A 20,207-nucleotide genomic window follows, 5' to 3' on the forward strand; every position below is an offset into this window, starting at 1 on the left:
GCAGGAGGAAGCAAACGAAGGAAATCAGCCCTGGGGAGCTGCCGGGAGCTCTCAGCTTTTCCAGCTGCCTTCTGCAGACCAAACCACTTCCAGCAAAAGGAAAGGTGAGGACATCAGTCCTGCTTCATCAGGACCCCCTCGCTCTCTGGACTGAGCTCTGTACTGTTTCTAAAGAGTGGCCACAGTGGAACCACGTGGCACTGGAAAAGGCATCCATGGAAAATAAACTCAGCAGAAAGCAGCAATAGGAGAATGAGCTGCTACCAGGGAGTTCAGAGCAATTCTCAGAACAAGCAGGAAGTGCAGGGAAAGTTAATGATCAAAAGAAATGCTGGGTTTGCTAAGGAACAGCCTGCTAGGCATCAGCTTATACTTCGTAACAAATACTTCAGGTTGCAATCTTCATATCCACAAGCAGGAGAGAACAGTGAGCCTCTCTCTAATTCCACGTTACTAGAGATGTTTTTAATAGAAAATTCCTACAATTTCTAATTTCATCTGAGCTGCAACAGGTTCAGCAACATCAGGAGCCTTGGTGGAGATGACTAAGCCTTTGGTATCCATTTGTGGGACCAGATGCAGTAGATAGGCTCCTGGCAAAAGTTAGGCAACGCAGTGCTGATGGAAACCAGATGCTCCTCTCTGTGAGGGCTTCCAATGTTGCTGCAGGAAGCAGCAATGATCTGGCACTGCACTGCTTGTACCTGGTTTGCTGGAAAAGCACTCGGGTCTCTCATTCTGAACCCACCCTCCCAACCATCAGGAGAAGTTTTAGGTGTTGCACAAACAGAGCAAGCTCCTGGACCATCTCCTGAGCTCTAAAAGCCATTAACTAGAGACCCCCTCAGATCAGTACTATAGCAGGTACACTAAATGGGTAAAAAGAGATACTCCCTTAATAGGAACATGCTTAGGTTGGTTGAGGCTGGGGCAGCATGGAATGTAACAAAGGTTTAAAGCCTAAAGTAAAAGCTGCAAAGTGGATCAGAGAGGAAGCTGCAGAAATCTACCACATGCTCGCTCTCTGTTCTTACATTCTGCCACAGTCATCTGCTTCAGGCCACCCTCTGACCCAATACAGCCCCTCTTCTGCTCACAATTTAGGGAAACAGACCATGGAGGCACCCAGGGCTTTAGGTGAGAGCAAGCAAACCCCTGGATTTGATGTATAGGCGAGCAGAGCAGATGGAACCTGAGGGTGCTGTGCTCTGGCTGCAGGTGGGGAAGCTGCACCATCTCTGTCCCCTGCAGTGCCGTGCTCAGCTCAGCCTGCTGGAGCACAGAAGTGGGAGGAAGCGACATCCCCAGGCCCTGTATGGTACCACAGAAGAACATGCATCACACAACAGTGTTGTTAAATTTAATTTTTCTAGGGCTGCCTGCTGACTTTTTGATCCTGCCACGCTGACCCAAACAAAACTACCCAAGTCCCTTTTGACTCTAAAGAAAGAAGGTTTTTTTCTCCAGCAGATATGACTCTTCCTATTTAAATTACACCACTGTTAAAATACAGGAATTAAACCACTGTTGAATTGGGAGTTAGCAATACAAGCAAGAAGTATTTTAAGTCTGTACCAACCAATCAGCAGATGTCTACATTGTGTAAGAGCAATGACGATTACAAGACAGGCTTTGTCTTGGAGCGTGGCTGCAGAAGCATCAGTTCAGAAAAACGTTGCAGCAGCTACAGACCACTCCAAGCGTACACGGATGATCAAGCACCACCTTTGCTTTCCAAATCTCTCTAGTTTTTAATTACCCCAACTGGGCAAGAATTCTTTGCGTATCCCTCACTTCCTTCATCATAGCCCTTAACAACACAGGGAAATCACAGATTTGTCATCTAGTAACAAGGTTTCAAATACTGTACTTAAATCAGTGTGAATGCATGTAGGGCCACTTTCCTGAAATCAGCATTCCCTTGATCTATCTTGGCTTCTCTTGCCTCAGCAAACTTGGGGCTTGTGAACCCACAGCTTGGAAAAGCATAGTTTAAATCCCTGCAAAATTCTGTAGTTAAATCGGTTACAAATGCCTGCTTCCACACATTTTCAGCGAACTGGCTTCCACTGATTAACTTTGTGGTCAGAAACTATCTACAAACTTGCAGCAGTTTAACCAACAGCTTGTCAGGGAGCACTGAAGTGGATGAAGGCTTACGGACCATCAAAGCCAATCCTGTGCTATTATGGGCCTGTCATTTAGTCTGCTGCAGCATGTCATTTCAGGGAAAGGCTAGATTTCTTGCCACTTCTGTTTCTAGGAGGAGAATATTCTAGACCCTGACGGTTAGAAAACATCCTAATTTGAAGCTCAGATATGTTCATCACCATTTCTCATGGTTTTCTTCTTCTGACTATCCTTCAGTTTAGGCTCCTGTCCCTTCCAAATATTCAATCCTTTTATTTTGCTTAGTCTTATTGTAGGCTTCCTTTCAACATGATCTTGTGTAATAAACACCCAGCATCCTTGGACATTTACATCATCATTCTTCACAACTGCACCACACAGGGGACTAGGGCCCATCACGACTCACCTGGTGGATCCTCATGCTAAGTTTGCCTTTTTCACAAGAACATCATATTGATGGTTCATAGTCATCCTGTGATCGGCCAGTACACTGACATCTTTCCCCTTCTCAGTATTTTCTAACTGATGAGGCCTCTGCTTAAGAATAGGTTTTTGTTATTAGTCACTGAGCGCCCTTGCACACTGTACTGCTGAGTTTCAGCCATTTCTAGTACTCTGGTATCAGCATTCCTGGTATGATATTCTGGCCCTTCCCCATGCTGAAGTTGCTTCCCAACTTCTATCCAAAGCACATTTTGCTAACCAGCACCAGGTTTTCAATCTAGAGGAATTAATGAAAATAGTAGATAAGGAGTACTCCTCACCTCCAGCCCTCTCAATATCTCTGCTTTTGGTATTGCTGGTTGTCTCCCCATAGAGCAACTCCCAATGCACCTTTTAGCAATCCCCATCTTTTCTAATAAGGAATCATTTCCTATGGACTTACATATTGAATGAGGTCCAGCTGAGTGAAGGGGCAGAGCAAGTTATGCTGGTGAGATTTAAGTTGTGAACTTCAACTACTTAAGCTGGATAGGCGCAAATGCTCTAGATGCTCGTTCTCATTTAAGGAATTGCTTATTTCCAAGTCAGCTCTAACTGACACCTAGTTGGCTGAAACCAACTGGTAGCAGACAAAGAGCTACTGCCTGACAGCCAAACCTGTATAAGTATTTGTGAATCATCAGCGGCACAAGTGTGTTCATGCATCAGTGGGGAGACTGCACAACCAGCCTGCACTCACATGCCGTTCACCGATGATCAAGGGAGGCCAGTAGACACACATACATTTCCTGCTGCTCAGCAAATGCAGCCACTTCACCTAAAGGCACCTTAAACCAACTGCATACCCAAGTCCTGAGGATTCCTCTCCAGGTTCTACCCCAGTTTGAGGGACAAGGCTTTTAATCACAGCTTTAATTAAACCCAGGCAACATCTTTGTTTACATACACATGGTCCCTGTTTCAACCCAGAAATTGTACCACCTTGTCTGATCAGCTAGTCAACTGACTGAAAGGACTATAAGAACATGCCCTGAGAATGACTTCTACACCTTGACAGATGGGAAAGACAAGACATAGACAATATGGCACTAGGGAAACCTCTGAATAAGCATTCCAGATACCCAGGACTCAGGCCCCATCGATCTTCAAAATGATACAGGAGCCCAGCTGCTGTTCTCGTAACTGCAAATGAGACAGAAGGCATATGTTTAAAAATACTTCTTTGGATTTATTTGGGAATTTAGGCTGTACTTTCTTTACAGGCTTCTGAAAACATTACCAAAAAGGCTCCCAAACTCACATTTTCATCAAGATCAGTCTTCTCCTCCCAGCTTCCCATCTGGTTTCAAAGCTACAGAAAACAAAGATGGATATTCCCGTGCATTTAGACTTGATCCACCCAATCACATCATGCAGATTGATTAGGCTATGCTCAAGCTGGTGATGCTGGGATCATCCCTGAGGTATTTTGCATCTCTGTTGACAATGAAGAGACCCACATGCCTTAGACAAGCTCCCTTCTTTTTCCATGGCTATGGTAAAGCATGGTGACTCCCATCCACTTCTCATTGGAGGGGAACAAAGGCAGGGTCTCCCTACAGATATGGGAATGGTTATAGCACACAAAGACTGCTTGGGCTTGGAACCATAATAGTGTTTCAGAGCCCTAGGCTACCACTGCAGTCAAAGAGCAAGCAAGCCCCACAGGCACAAGCCTCCTGGGCTAGGATAGCTGCAGCTGGGGAACTTGCTCATCTCCAGTCATCATCAGCCCTCAAAACACTAAAATAAGAGGCCTCTCAATCACTTTGCAGCAAGACATAAGACCATGGACAGCTTGCTCTGCAACCAGCAGTTAAATTCACTTTTTAAAAATCACGCTGTCTGGGCAGAACCAAGGCCCCCTACCATTGCCCACCCTGCAGCACCAGGACATCTTTTCGCTGATGGCTAGGGCACTCCACCCTGAGAAAGCTTCTTTCTTTGTCACAAACAACTCACATGTACATGGGATTTCTCAAAGGGAAAGCAGATGTGTTAGGAAGACAATCCAGCTAAACAGATCATGCCCTTCTATCTTCAGCACAGTGTCACTGGGGTTCCACCGTGCTCCCCTACCTCTCTCTCGAGATGGCAGTGGCAAGACAAGAGCACTGGTTTCAGTGGTGTCTGCGGGAACCACCAGCCCACATAGAGGCCATCAGCTGCCACAGCCAATAGCTGCTGGTTTCAAAGCAAGGTGTCATGCTTGACAGGCTATTAATAGCATCCTAAAGTCACCTGAGACTCTGACCTCTTACCTCAAATATCACTCCTCCGCAAAAGTATCTAGGGCATCACAACCTCATATTGCTTTCTATTCTACCCTGGCACCTTCTTGACACCTCATCAGATATCGAGCATCTATTTTACCTAGTTGGTTACACAAAGAAAAGATAAACTGTGCTACAAGAAAAGGATGCAGGAGCCACACTAACAGCATGTCTGCCTGGCACTGTAGCTGGATATCAGAGATGCCAGCAAAATCCTCTGAATTCAGACCAGGCTGATGAACGGCCTTGGACGCTGCCACTCATACAGAGGCCACAGCTCTTTTTTATCTTCCAGGATCTTTATCGGTCAGTGGTGGGCAAGAAAAACTTTGGCCTGACAGCATCAAATCACAGAAGAGGTGCCTCCCCACCACTCTGCATGGATGAAGGGAAGGATTCTGGATACCTTCCCCAGAGCACACAGATGGCTTAGCACAGCCTGAGGTAACCCAGGCAGGCAGGAATATCACCAGGCTGCCAGAGTCAGGTGCTGGATTGAAGCAACACCCATCACTGCCAGCTATAAGCCTCCCACTCAGCAGCACCAGCAACAGCAGAGGCTGGCAAGGGGAGCCATTGGTGACAAGATTGCCACAGGAAATCTCAATCCATCCTGCAGCATCGAGCACAGGATGTGAACTCTGTCTGTATTAAAGTCCTTCCCCACGTGCATGCAAAAACAAAGTCTCTTGCAACTGAGTAAAAGATAAAGGTCACAGCAAAACCAGTGAGTTTCACAAAAAACAGATAATTCTAAAAGAAAAAGAGAAGAGTTTTGTTCATTTCAGTGAATCTGAGTCAACTTTTCATCTATGTTTTTTGTGAAACTCCTCTGGCTTTCGGTGACCTTTCTCAGACAGCTGCACAGCACCGCCAGTCTTTGATATTGGAAGGTAAATGCATCATTGCACAACACGATGAAAGGAAACGGGCCAGGCCCTGTCTGAGAGTTGGATCTGAACATCACTCAAGCCTGTGTCCCAGAAGACTCAGACCCAAAATGTGATCTATAGGCATGCAAAGTCTCTGCACTTCCAAATCAAATCTGCCAGTAGGAGTGTAGGGCACCTATCTATATGGCAAGAATGCAAACACAATCTTGAAATTTCTATTTCTAAGGGCCTCACAAGTGCTTGACTTACCCAAAATGAGTGACATAAGAAAACACTGCAAAAAAACCTCAGCAAGCTGAGTAGCACCTCTCTGGAGTCCATCCTGGATATACCACAAAGACTTGGCTAATTTGCTTAGTATGGCTTTTTTTTTTTTCCTTCTTCTTCTTTAAAGGAAACAGCAGAGGATGATGAACTCCATGGCAGGAAGAAAACACCATAGGAAAATGTCACTTCCTTTGCAGAAGAGCTGTTGAACTAGAGAGTCTTGTAATGATGGTTGCCATATCCTCTCGTTTGTTTTGCATCTGTCGGGGTAGGATCAGAAGCTGGGTTTTATTGGTATCATTACCTCCTCTCCAAGGGACAGTATTGTCTCACATTGCTTGGGACAGAAGCAGCACCAAGGAATTAAAAGAGACAAAACCCCAAGGAGCAAGGTGTTTTATGGGAAATCTCTCAGGATCTTTACAGAGTGTAACATTCTCCTTTCTAACAAGAGCTCTAATCGCATTCTTGTTTTCATAAGAAAGCTCTTCTCAGATTGAGTCTCAATTCTAGGTGACTTCAACCACCAGTTTCTATTTCTCACCTCCAGCTGCATGATTCCTTCTACTTGTGCCTCTCACTGAGCAGTTTTTGTTTCCTTAGGTGCCATTTTGGAGCAGAACTGCAGTCACCTTCTCATCTAGGGCACCCTCTTTCCTATCACCCTCCCACTACCGCTCAAACACCCTGCACATCTACTACCATTACCAACACTGGGTGCCATTACCAACACAATGTGCTGTATCTCTGGCTATGAAACAGTTCGGCAGGGTGGTGGTGGGGGGAAACTTTGCTTTGCTGATTAATGGGGTCAGGCCTTGTGGAAGACTTTGCGGTTTAGCTGGCTTGCTAACTTACTGCTGTAAGCTCAGCAGCATTCAAGTAGAGAGGTGAAGACGCATTTAAGGCAGCACACATACATCAGAGAGATTCAGACAACCTACAAGTTACTGTAAGTGTGCTAGGAGGACCCTGTTGTGCACCAGTTCCTGTTCTTAGGTATCTTCTTCTTTAAATAGCATCTTGGTTCATCAGCTGTGCCGCATTTTTCATAATCACCCTGCTAAGTCAACAGAGATGCCACTCCTGGGTCTGTGTGATTCATTACACTTCTCTGCAGATGCACTGAACTCGGCTCCTTGTGGTGTCTAGCTCTAGTACAGCCCAATAAAACAGGACATCCTGCCTCTGTCTGAGATACTGTTGCGTTAGGACCAGCAACAGTGTGGTAGCTCCAGACTACGCCAGCACCCACTGGACCCAGGCTCTGACACAGACCCGTGCCTGACTTGCAATTTAGAGAAACCAGTGCTCCTGCAAAGCTTACTTTCTGTCATTTGCTTTGCCATCTTTTAGCAGAAAACACACTGACTCAACACCATGTTCCAGTAGCTGCATCATGCCCGGCCTCTTTGCCATTGACATGTCATGGCTGGTTTGGCAGCTCGGGACACCAGTGTCTGCTCTTTATTTATTTAAGACACACCGCATGGGCACCAGTAGAGCAAATGTCTTCAAAGTCCCCACACTGTGGCAGGTCAACATCAGGACTCTTTGAATCTTTCAAGATTCAAACATTGCATCAAATTGTCAACAGAGAGGAGATAATTTGGCAAGTGAGGAATGAGAATGGAGCCCCCGATAACTTCTCACTACCCAGTGGATACCATCTAACCCTGGGGAACTTCATCCCATACTGGTGGGTGGCTGGAGTCTGCAGCAGCTTGGTGCAAGGCCTGTGCCTGGTGGGGTGGTTCCTGGGGCTGCATAGTACTGGGCTCCACAGTGCCTGCTGCAGCAGCACCTGGGGACTGCACACCCACGCCTCCAGTAGGCACAGGGACCCTGCAGATCAGGTTGGAAGAAGCTGACCCTCTCAGTGCATCTCCATGGTATTTACACACATGTCCTGAGCAAGGCTCACACTTGCTTGTGAAAGTGCACTCACTGGTGATTCAGAAAATCAAAAGCACAGGAGGGCCACATGAGCCGTGTTACATGTAACCACAAACCACATCAGAGCCAGTCTACCAGCTCATATGGTGGGAGAAGCTACAGCTCCGAGCTTGCTTGAAAAAAGGATGCTCGGAGGAATCCTGCAATCAGACAAATCAAAGCATTTTTAGGCACAGAAAGAATTGTCTGAAGAGCAAAAGAGTGAATCCATCAGACTGGCAAAGAAATGGCTACAATGTTTGGCTCACAGGGAATTTCAGCTGGTTCTCCCTTAGAGCAAGACTTTTCTGGGATGAGGAATAAGTTTCCAAGCTTGTCAATAGAAAGCTGTCAGCCAAATAAGGAGCTGCCTTCAGATAGGAGCACAGACTTGCTCAGCATCATGTTTCAGAAATGTCAGAGTCACTCAGTGCAGGACACTGGTTGTTGGAGGTTTTGACTCGTCTCACTCAAATAGTGTTAAGATTTTCACACCCATGGCTGGTTCTGACCCCATAATTTCACAGGGGTGTGAAACAAGCCTTGTCAGGGCTGGGTGTTACCCCAAGCTTAGAAGCAAGTCATACAACTTCTGTTAACATAGTTGGGAAGGCCTCACAAGGTCAGCTGGTGGGTGCAAATTCTCCCAGCTCTTGATCTCACCTTAACCCTCCAAGAAGTATTTTCCCTTGTCATCATCTTCTCCACATGGAGGTCACCTCACTCGCATTATGACAGAACAAGGCTGGGCTTACAGCAAGTCACTGTGAGTCTGGGTGATCTCCTTGAGTCTTCCCCCAGCATCTCCAACAAGACTGTCACTGTGGCAGTGATGAGGCCAAGCCATAGGAACAACAGGTCCCACATGGCCACAACATGCATGCTGCCAAGAATTTGCTTGTTGGGGAGAAACAGGCCAGAAGCAACTGCACAGCACTCTGCTACAGAGGCAGCACCCAAAAAAATTAGAACATATGTCACAAAATAGGGTGTGTCTTGAGATGTGACCCCCAACCCAAAGACAGGAAATCACTCATGAAGTAGAAACCAAGTAGAAGCCACAGCTGCAAGCAGTAACTGCAATCACCAATCAATGATTGCAACCACAGACACTGCTGCTGCCAAATGTGTCCCTGATTACCATGGCACCAGCTTGCTCATTCAATAGTTACTGAAAAGATGTCCTCAGTTGGGAATAAGAAAATACATCTCTGGCAGGGCACTGCATACTTCTATCCCTTCCTTGGCTCTTTGCTGTGCTCTTAGCTGCCCCCTATTTCCTCTCCATGTTCTGTCTTCTCCTGCTGGCTTTTGTCTCCTTCACAAACTGGAAGCGCTTCCAGCTGTGTCATGGGGAACAAAACAGAGGCTAATGTTGTGCCACAAACATTTCTACAAAGAAGAAAGCTCAAAAGGAAGAACAGATGCAAATCTGAAAAAGGAGGGGGCACTTTGCAAAAGGATTAGATGCTTCTGAACTTCTCTGGCCAACCGCATGCACAGCTTGGGGAGCAACATTACGTCACAGCTGCTCAGCAACAAACAAATCCTGGCCTGCCCATCGCAGAGCCTCCTGGGGCACCCACCGATTTCAGTGCTGGAAGAGGGCACCCTGTCCCAGAGCATCTATGAAACTGAAGCAGTTTTCTACCTCTGCTGTTCTGTAGGAGGCCTCGGGCTGGCAGCAACCAGAGAAGGCAGATCTCTTGCAGACTCTCAGTGCTTTTATCATATTCTGTCAGCAGCATCCTGCACAGAGATTCAGAGCTGAGTGAGCCTTTCCAAAAGCTGCATCAAGCACTGGCTGGAGGTTTCCACTCCTCTGAGGCATCTTCTCCCATCTCCTGCTCTTATCTCACACACTTACTCTGCATCCAGCTATAACCTATTCTCACCTCTACCCAGAGGCCATAGGCCTCTAGGGGGCTGTAGCAGAAGGTGCCATTTTTCTTGCTCTTAGTGTTGGATACAGAAGGTGGTCTTGTACTTCCAGACAGCTAAAACAGTGTTAACAGTACGCTATTTGGCTTATGAATAAATCCAGGACTTAAAGATTTAAAAGCCCGAAATATGTCAGTCCATAGAGCTTTGAAGTTATAAAAAACCTTTATGTGACCAGGCTGCCAGAGGATACATGTACCCACACCATCGACACAGCATACAAAGTCTTGGTTTGACACAGCCCAGCTGCGAGGTAACCAGCAGAGCCTTAGCCCTGCCTTTGCAGCGCTCCATACTCTGTTCCCAGCTGTGTCAGAAATGTGAGTGGTCATACTTTCTTTCCTAGGAAAGAAATACAGTCCTTTTCCCTTCCCCTACATAAGCTGGCAAATGTGTCTGTTGGATTCAAAAATAGGTGCAACAGGGAAGAGCATGCAGGAGCAAGCAGTGGTGTTTTCCCTGAAGCATGAATTCATAGGTTTCCTCAAAGGGTACATCAGAGCTTGTCCAATACCATGACTTAAACAATCAGTTTGGAGACTATTTGTCCACACTAATTTCAATAGATTGCCTTGCTAACTGGAATTAAAGAAAAAAAAAAAAAAAAAGACAGACAGGATCCCCAAGAGACACATGGTTTGCTCCATACTTTACAAATGCCGGCCCTGGAATAAACACCATTGAGCAATACCCTAATTGGGCACAGACATCCATAGGCAGGATCTTCCTGAAAGCCCAGGCTTCCTTCAAGAAAAGCCAGAAACAAATGTTCTTTTAAAGGTAAAGGTAGAAGATAGGGACAGCTTTGCCACATTACCCCCCTTCCACATTTACACCCTGTGCTATGGCTCCGATGCCTCTGTGCAGTACCTCAGCCTCCTCTGACTCATCTGCCAGCTGCAGCCCACTCTGCTTGGGGCTGCTTTACCCCAGGCTCCGCCAGCTGGTACAGCGAGGAGCAGAGCGTGGGTCTGATATGCATCTTTGGAGAGTGCATCCGCATGCCTGGGAATTGCGGAAACACCCACAGCTCTGACCAGGTCACGCTCCCAGCCAGAGAGCGTCTCCAGCCATATCCTGATGAAGTCCCTTGGCTCAGGGACTTCATGCACACATCTGGTGTGACGCAGTACAAGGAGCACAACACGCAGTAACTGTTTTCCCATAGCTGCACCTTCCCCTTAGCCCTGTTGTGCTCCCAGAGCTCCAATGTCACATCAGCAGGGTCAGGTGCAGCTGTGGGTGGTTCACAAGCCAGTTGCCTCCCACAGCCACGGGTGCCCCTTGCATTGGGCTAACCCATGATCTTCTGTAAGGGGACACAGTCTCTTTGCACATTGCCACTTCCTATCAGTTCTCCACACAGCCAGCACGAGGGGGACGTGCTACTCCTTTGTTACAACTCTAAAGTAATCTCTGCCTTCCACAATCCTCATGCATTCTGCAGTTCAGGGGCTTGCACTCAAGCTCAGCCACTGTGCCCTCTGATTCCCCACGTGTCAGAGACATCAAATGCCAGATGCACCATGCAGGGAGACTGTTTGTTCCTTGGAGAAGTCTCCTGAATCTCTACAGCAGAGCTGAGCATCCTGGACGGGCTAAGGCAGTGCTCCAGCCTAGGGTGAGCTAGGACAAGGGTAGAAGCAAGGTAGAGCAGAGTAGGAAGGGTCTATGTAGATGTGGGGACATTGCAGGGGAGCAGAGCAGGAGGAAATGGGATTTGGGGAACGAGGGACTGCTCCTGTACCCGGCCTGTCTGCAGTAAGCCCAGCCTGCCCCAGGACCCCTTGAGGAAGCCGAGAGCAGGATCCTTCCTCAGGTGCAGGATCTCACCTCAAGGACAGCTGAGCTCTTTCTAGCAGGCTTTGAGTCCACCCTGCTCTTTCAGAGACCTTCCCTGCCCTCTAGTGGTTTTAGGGGAATAGTGAGAGAGGACAAGCACCGGGAGAGCCTCTACCTCCGCAGCAGGCAGGTGGGCAGCTGCTCTCTGGTACTGGCAGCACCCTATCTTGCAGAGGTAAAGCAAAGCAAGCTGCTTTGGCAGGGAAATGCAGCTCTCTGGGGTGGGACACGGGTTCAACGAGCACCTGAGGATTTGGGGAGCAGAGAGGCAGAGAGGGAGTAGGGCTCCTTCTCACCACCTTGACCTCTCTTTCCAAAGAGACCTGTGAGCCCTTGCTCAAAGCAGTCACTGTGCTCAGAGACACATGGCTGCCAGGATAGTGTAGAGAGAACCACCTGAACCTGGAGCTTTAAAGAGTTTGTATTTCCTTCTGTAGCCCAGCATACTTGAAAGGTCCTTGATACACAGCTTAGTGCCCATCTCATAGGGAAACTGCAAGCTGAGAAAACACCTTTTTCCCAGTGGAAGCACAACTGTACTGACCTCTCACACAGCAGAGACCAAGCTCTGCCATGGAGGCAGTGTCAAGCCTGCAACTGGAAGGATTCACTGCAGGCAAAGAGCAAAATCCCCTCCTTTCTCCATTAAACAAAATAGGCTTTCTTGGCAAGGGACAAATTTCACTGGGGTTGTGGGGACTCCTTGCTGGGAGCTCCAACCACAATGTCAGAGCATGTCCCACCAGAGTGCTGCGAGCTGGTAGCATTAACCTGGCCTCGGGCTCCTTCAAGCCACCTCCTGGTCATGTGCCACCCCAGCCCGTGCTGCATGATCTGCTTCTGACCCCCTTCTTTGCTGCCACCCGTTTGTGCTCTCTGCATGAGACTGCAATTTATGAATCTGTGCTCTGTCTCTGCTGTTTATAGGCAATAAACTCAAACCACAGCTGGGACCGCTGCTTGCTAAAGCCTGGTTTATACAGACACCTAGTGGTCTGTGCTCAAACTCCACCAGGGCCACCGCGCAGGAGTGCCAGCGCCATGATTTATTTGCATTGTCAAAGTAAAACCAACATGTCCCTGTGTTGGACACTGTGCGCACACATAATGAATCAGCGTGCCCCAAAGAGCTACCAGTTAATTAAGATCATTTAGGGAGCCCATGCCACAAACCAAATACTTCCATATCCGTCCAGCGCTCTGGCCATTTTTGAGAGGTCAGTCCTTATGGCAAGAGAAGAGAGCACACAATCTGTATGATGCAAGTCTGGTAAAACATCTATGCCTCTCTCCCTCCACACCAGAAAAGACAAGAGGCAGATGTCACAAAGCAGTGTCTTACCAACACGAATCCTCCCAGATCCAAAATAAAAAGCACTGAGGGGTGATAGGAAACCCAGTGTCGCACCTGTTAAAGGAGTTTTCAGCAAGCAGAGCCCCCCAGGATGGCATGACCAAAGGCACTGCCTACCAATCCAGTACAGGGCCCTTGCCTCTGCTCTCCCACAGGCAGCTGTGTCCTGCAGGGATTTTCTCAGAGGACCGGAGCCTGACAGCTTTAAAGAGTTTGTTTTTCCCCTCTGTGGCCCAGCATACTTGAAAGGTCCCCAATACACGGCTTAATGCCCATCTCATAAGGGAACTGCAAGCTGAGAAAGCTGTGTCTTGCAGTGCATGCCCCAGGTATCAGTGTGCCCAACCTTGTCCCCCACTCCTCCACCACCACCGCTGTGACTTCTGGCAGTCATTCCCCAGTGGGATGAAGAGGCGGTGCTGAATTTGCACGGAGCTAGGTGTCTTTGAACAGACTGAATGCTGACTATTGACAGATTTTGCTTAAAAGTAATATACACATCACCCTGACAGATGCTTTGGAGTACCCAAAACAGGCTCTTTCAGCCTTAGTTTATTTGCATTTCTACCCCTCCTCTTTGAGACGAGGATAGTCTGTCTCCAACCCCAGCATACCCTGAAGATAGTAAACTCAGTCTTATTTCAGAGTCACTTACACAGGATGGTACGGGAAGCAGATGGGAGTGACTAAAGGTTCACACCAGTAAGGGTTCAGACAGTTTACAATCAGACAGCCATGGATCACCAGGAAGGAGAAGAGAAATCCCGAGTGCCTACTGTTTTGCCAAACAAAGCAGAAATCTCACAGGGAAAAACACGAGAGTCACAATATATCATGGCTGCCCTGGTAGCAGCGTGTACACTAGACTCTGCGCCCACAAACTATCTTGGTTTTCTGAAGTTCTGATTTAAAGCAAACATAATCCGAAAATGGAGAGAGACAGCCTTCCTGTTGCTCCTGAAGGCCGTGCTCCTCCCACCCTGGTCTGGACTTCCCCCATCAGGCTCTCCCCTAGGACATCCTTGTCTTGTTCTGCCCAGAAACACCATGACTCCATCCCATGTGTGACAGTGCGCTATGCATGGCTGCCACAGAGGAAAGGGTTGGAGTACAGGACAGAGCAGGGCAGAAAAGCAGCCAGCCTTAAAGGGCAGCCTAGTGCAAAGCATGAAAGCGAAAAGCCACCCCCGGGAGGAGTCCCCTGCCTGCTCTGTGCAAAGGTGACCCAGTCCCAGGCTGCAGCTGAGGAGCTCAGCTCTTTGATCTCCAGAGCACATTTGAATTTGAGGAGGTGGGGATGCCCCTGGAGCTGCTGCAAGCAGCATTTGAGAGGTCTCTCACCACCTGTGAAGCTAAGGAGGAGCTGCTGTTATCAACCCTAGTGAGATTATCTCTTGGTTTCCTGGAGGGGTGACAGTCTGAGTCACTTTGCAGTGGGAGGGTGGTTTCTTCATGTGCCTATTGGAGCAGCTGAAATGCGTGGGCAGGGTAAAAACAATGCAGATGCAAGTGATTATGGGGGCAGGTAGAATCACCAGGAGAACAGTATTTTTCCTACTTATTTGGGTATGTATAACATTCATCACATCAGCATGCAAAGCCACTTGCATCTCTCCCCTCCCCTGTGCCAGGGACGATAAACACAGTGGCTATGTCCCAGAGTCTGGGGCCCTTTGGTCTGCTCCATACCATGCTGCCTTGCCATTAGCATTTCTGCTCTGCCTCCACACATACTTATTGCTCTTTCTTTCTGCCCACCACCCAGCAGCCCCTTCCATATGTTCCTCTGGGGACTCTCACCTTATACAAGACTTTTCCTCTTTGCAGCCTTCAGCCCAGGGCAGGATGAGTTGGGGAAGTTTTTGCGCCAGGTACTACTTTAGGCAGCAAAGGCACATCAAGTTCTGGGCAGGCAGGCAATGCCATCCAGATGAACTGCCCGCTTGCTGGGAGAGCGACATTCATTCTGTTGCACTCTTGACATGAGCTCAGCCAGCAGGACCCACAGCCAAGGGACCAGCCCCACCTGGTACATGCCCTTTCAGAGGGCAGGATGAGGCACAGCCGCAGCAGGAACTGACTCATGTCTGCTGGTACAGCCCTTCTCCATGTCCTTGCCCTCCCAGGGCAGGGTTTTGCTTGCTGCTGGGCTGCACGCAGGCCTAAGACACAGTTCCCACATGGGGAGAGAAAAGGGCCATATCTCCTTTCAGTCACAGCTCTCCCACTTGCTCTTCCACACACCCACAGACAAAGGCCTCCTCATCAGCCCCTCCTCACCTTGCGGCTGCTAGAGACTAACCATTTGGTAAGAGCAAAAAACCCTCCCCAGGACAGCTCAGTAGCTGCAATTAGTAAGCACGAACCTCTACACTACCCAAGGTATGAACGCACCTCTCACCTCACTCAGAACAAAACCATACACATGGTAATAAAGACCAAGGCACACAAGAGCTAACAAGGGTGATGCTCCACTGCACCGGCCACCCTCACCACTCCTCTGCATACCCACTGCCCCGGCCAAGTGGCAGCATTTTCACCAGAGGAACGCTCATGGAATTACCATTCTACAAATAAACACGCTAAAATCAGAAACATGGTGTAAAACCTCAGAGGAAAAGGCATCACAAGAATATTCTTGTTCTAACAACAGAGTTCCAGCTAGCACAAAGATCTTGTATCTTTGGGGATGATTTTTCAAAGGATTTGAAAAAGCAACTCCCTTTACCAGACAGCACAGGAAAGTAAGGCACCAACATGGTTTCCAAACAACTATTTAAATGAACAGTCTCCTGTTAGCTGGAAAATAGGAAACATCTTCTTGTCCCAGACCTGGTGACAAAGATGCATCCCTTGGCAAAAGGCCAAATGAGTAAGCCTGGGCTGTTGCAATGCTTTTGCCTAAGCAGGGAGTTTAGAGCAGGACAAAAGGGCTTTGAAAAGAGAAATGGTATTTCTCCTACTTATTTAAAAGAAGCCCATTTCATACATGAAAAATAACAACTCTAAGACAAAACTCTCTGGCTGCCACATCTCAGAAGTGGCATAATTCGCTTCAGCATGGATGAGAATTTGAGGCAGTACAGGATTGAGAGAGCACTGCAAGGAATGAACCTTCCTCACTCAAAACACTTTCAAAAACCTCCCCAGGAACTTATGGAAGGAGGACTCCCACTTGCCAGCCTCGCTCAACAACCCTGGACAAGCACATTTTACATAGGCGCTACAGCAAGAGGGCCTCACTCTGTGCACAGCTTTGAGGTCTCCGGCATGAAGATGGTCAGCCTCTGACATCCAAACAAACCAGGGGGGAGTACATGATAGTTACAAGCCAAATGAAAATAAGCAATGGAGAGAGTTCCACATTTCAATCCCTTAACACAGCTAATCAATACATACACAGTTTCTTTGCCATTTTCCAGCCCCACTGCAGAGAGGAGAAGGCTAGAAGCACACTCAGCTGAGGTGCAACTGGGCAACAAGACAAGGCACAGAGTGAGTTAAAAGACCGCTTTATACAGGGGCTACTGCCAGCTCACTCTGGAGCAGCAGTATACACCCATTTCTTCTGAAGCCTGCCGCTGCTCCGTTTTCTGCACAGGCTACCAGAGTACAGAGAAGTCCTGGGTTAGAGTGAATGGCCACTTTGCTGCTAGACCTTGGGTCAGCACTGGTCTTCAGAGAAGGCAGGAGGGCTGAGTGGGTAGAGCTGCTCTCCCTCCACTGGGGCATGGAACCAGTGTGGTGGCGGTGGAAAAGGGGTTATTTTCTTTTATGTCTAATGGAAATACCTACTGATAGTACCTTATCTCACCAGATCAGCTTTCAGAGGGGAAGCATTTGTACTATGTTGCTTCTGATCAAACAGTGCCTGAGAGAGTTTGAGACACGCTGCCTAGAGATGTCCCCCAACTCTGCTCCCAGACTCAAACTCACACCAGGCAAGGCATCCAACCCAGACTTGGAACAGGACTCCCTCCACACCATAAGGCTGCAGAGTCCCTCTCCCCCCTTACCTTGCACAGCAGTGTCCACAGCCAGCTCCATCCAGTGCCTGCAGTTGCTCTGCTCCGGTCCAGCATATCCCAGTCTGCACCAGTGGGTTTATGGCATGAGAGCTGGAAACACTCCAGTTGAGGTGCCTATGTTGGAGGGCAGCCTTGTACATGTCTATTTAGTCACTTCGGCCCTTATGTGTGAGGCAGCAACCTGAGGGAGAGCCAGTGCTCCAATGTGCAGAAAGGGAGTGCAGATCTGGTCAGGTGAAATTATCAAGGCTGATTTCACAAGCGGTTTCCTTTCTTGTAAACACTTTTTGATCCCTGTGTGACTGCTGGTTAGTTGAGTCTCGCACTCTCTCTCCTTTGACTGCATTTTCCTGTGCGAAAAAAGCATGCAGGATTTAAGGTTCACATTTTGGTTTATGACCCCAGAAGAGTATTTTTGTGACTGCAGTCCCAAAGGCTTCAGAGGCACCCACTCCTGAGGGAAAATGTGAAGAGGCCTGCAAGTAGTTACATGGAGCTGCGCGCTAGCCAAGGTCACAGAGGTACAGCTTTCACCACTTTTGCGGCTAGGCAGTGCAGACAAGACTTGATATTTTAAGAGCCAAGGTGCACAAATCCCTCTGCAGTCCAGGTATCAGTGACATAGGAGGAAACCAGAACAATCCTTGTTGAACCGGATTTTGCTGCCTTTGGAGTTTGTCCAGCCGCCATATCACCAGCTGTCCCAACAAACCACCAGAGACGTGGTTCTGAGTGTTTACACCAAGGATGCAAGAACCACACCACACGAGCTCCTAGGTCAGATCAAAGGCCCCTCAGCCTCTGTCCACTCTCTAGCCCTACCCAATAACAAATATTTGGTGGATTATTAAGAATACAAGCTCCTCCTTTTGCAGCACTTTATCAGCTACCAGAGATTAATTAGCACAAAGCCAGACCACTTTCAAATGCACACGGCAAAACCCAAGTCAGTAGTAATGCCCTAGACCTAGACACAAACATTAAGCTGCAGAGTTTAAAGCATGAAGGTAGAAGATCACACAGCCTTACCTCCCAGCCAGCACAGCACAACTAAAGTAGCCCTCACTCACCTTTACCCTGCTTTAAGTAATTTGCCCAATTAGGGCAATTAACCTTTGGCTGAACCTTGTTCTCCACACAGATGTGAGGATGCCTCAAATCAGAATTCCTCAGGTTAATCAGCCCTCCCTGGGCAAACCAGGTGTTTTATTTTTCACCCAGATTAGGCTGTTTTTCACCAGTGGATCTCAGGCCTTTCTCCAGTAAGGGAAAAAGTTTTCTGTATTTTTCCCCAAGAACAGTGGTTACAAGCCAGAGTTGAATTTCTTCTCAGCAATTCCTTAAACTCTATGGTTTAAGTTGCAGTCTCACTACAAGGTAGATGCCGCAGAAGTTGTCTAAGAGGTAGGAGGAATGAAAGTCACTCACCGCTGCCTTTGGTCTCTGCTCCTCTGTCTGTCTGTTCCAGCTCAAAGACTTTTCTGCTACCTGGCACGGATGAGCCACAAGGAGTTGCTTGCTCAGGACAATCCTAGAGGCTCTCTGGGGTCACTCAATCCCAGAAAGTGGTTTTGTATCATACCAGAGGGTTGCAACCCTTGAGCTGGGGTTTGCAGTGACAAATGATTCAGTGGCAGTTGGACACCCAGGTGTAGGTGACCTCCCAGCCCCCCCCCCCCCCCCCCCCTCCGTTCTCTGTTCTGCTGTTATTTGCCTGTTCCCACATTTTCACAGGGGGGATTTGATCAGTCACATCAGTGATCCGGAGGCCCTCTAAGAAATTAAAACTGCTTTTAGATATCTTTTTGCTGTCCCTTTAGAAATAGTTCAGAGCCCTTAAGGACTGCAGACTGACGTTGAAATTAAAAGTGCCTGCAAGCCAAGCCTGCAGACAATAAAGCAGTTCCAGATGACACCTGTAAACTATGGAGGCAGCTTCAGCTCTTCCCCGTTGACCAGGTTGGGATTGGACCCTGCTAAGATTTCCAGTCTTCTCTCAGGTGTGATATTAGCTCTTTGGCGACTCTTACACCTACTGTCACGCGTCACTGGTATGTTCCCAGTCTCTAGAATTTCCCTCTCTTCCAAGGATTCAAAGTTAGCATGCATTTTCTCACACAACTCTTTCAGGCTTAGATAGGGGCCCCTAAGCCAGGTCAGAAATCACTGAACAACTTCTTATTACTGAGAGAGATGATTTCTCCTCTCACTTCTTTCCACTTCTCACAGGAAGTCCTGCTTACCCAAATAATATAGTCTTCCAAGCCTATGGCAATTTTGTTACAAATGCTTGACTTTTTCAGGACATTTTTTGCATGCTTAGCAATGAGGACAACAGTGACCCATCTCTTGGAAAGGACATTTCAGTTAAACAGATTACCAAAGGCAGAGGAAGAGCAATGGAAGGCTGCAAACTATATCCCGTGAAGATTTATCACAGGATGCCTCTTCTGTGCACTCAGGCTCTTTGCTTTCACATCAATACTGAGCACTTTACTGATGAGCCAACCTCAAACTTTCAATTCGATATACTTCATATCACAGTCAGCCCACACTGGTCCCAAGATACCTATGTGGCAAATCTTCAAAAGAACTTGGAAAGCTCCAGTCACAAAGAACTTTAATATTACCTCATTTGTCTAAAGCTCTGCAGGGTTACAGCTGGAAGTAATATTATTGTGGCTAGCTAGTCAATAGTCTCAATAATGCAATACCGGCAATAGCTATCTCTAACTTCTTTGGACTCAGTCAGATGCTTATTTGGATCTTAATCTACTTTTAACTCTCCTGAGGATTTTACTTTTAAGATTACTCTGAACTCAGCTTCCCATTTAACATTCTCAAAGCAATTCAGGTATGGTTTTGCCAAAACCCGCTTTGACATGGTCACATGTGGTATCTGCATCCAGAAATCACATGCTAACAAGTCTGCAAATTTGCATGTGTAAAGCAGGGTGTCCATTTAAATTGTGCTCTTTAAGCCTCCCTGCCTCAGTCTTCAAGGCCTCCATATATTTCATTACAGCAGTTCACAAGCTGTCCTGACTTCAGCTCCTTCCCC

This window comes from Nipponia nippon, unplaced genomic scaffold, assembly GCF_047370975.1.
Source record: "Nipponia nippon isolate SJK-2023a ecotype South Korea unplaced genomic scaffold, ASM4737097v1 scaffold_5, whole genome shotgun sequence".
Taxonomy (NCBI): Eukaryota; Metazoa; Chordata; class Aves; order Pelecaniformes; family Threskiornithidae; genus Nipponia; species Nipponia nippon.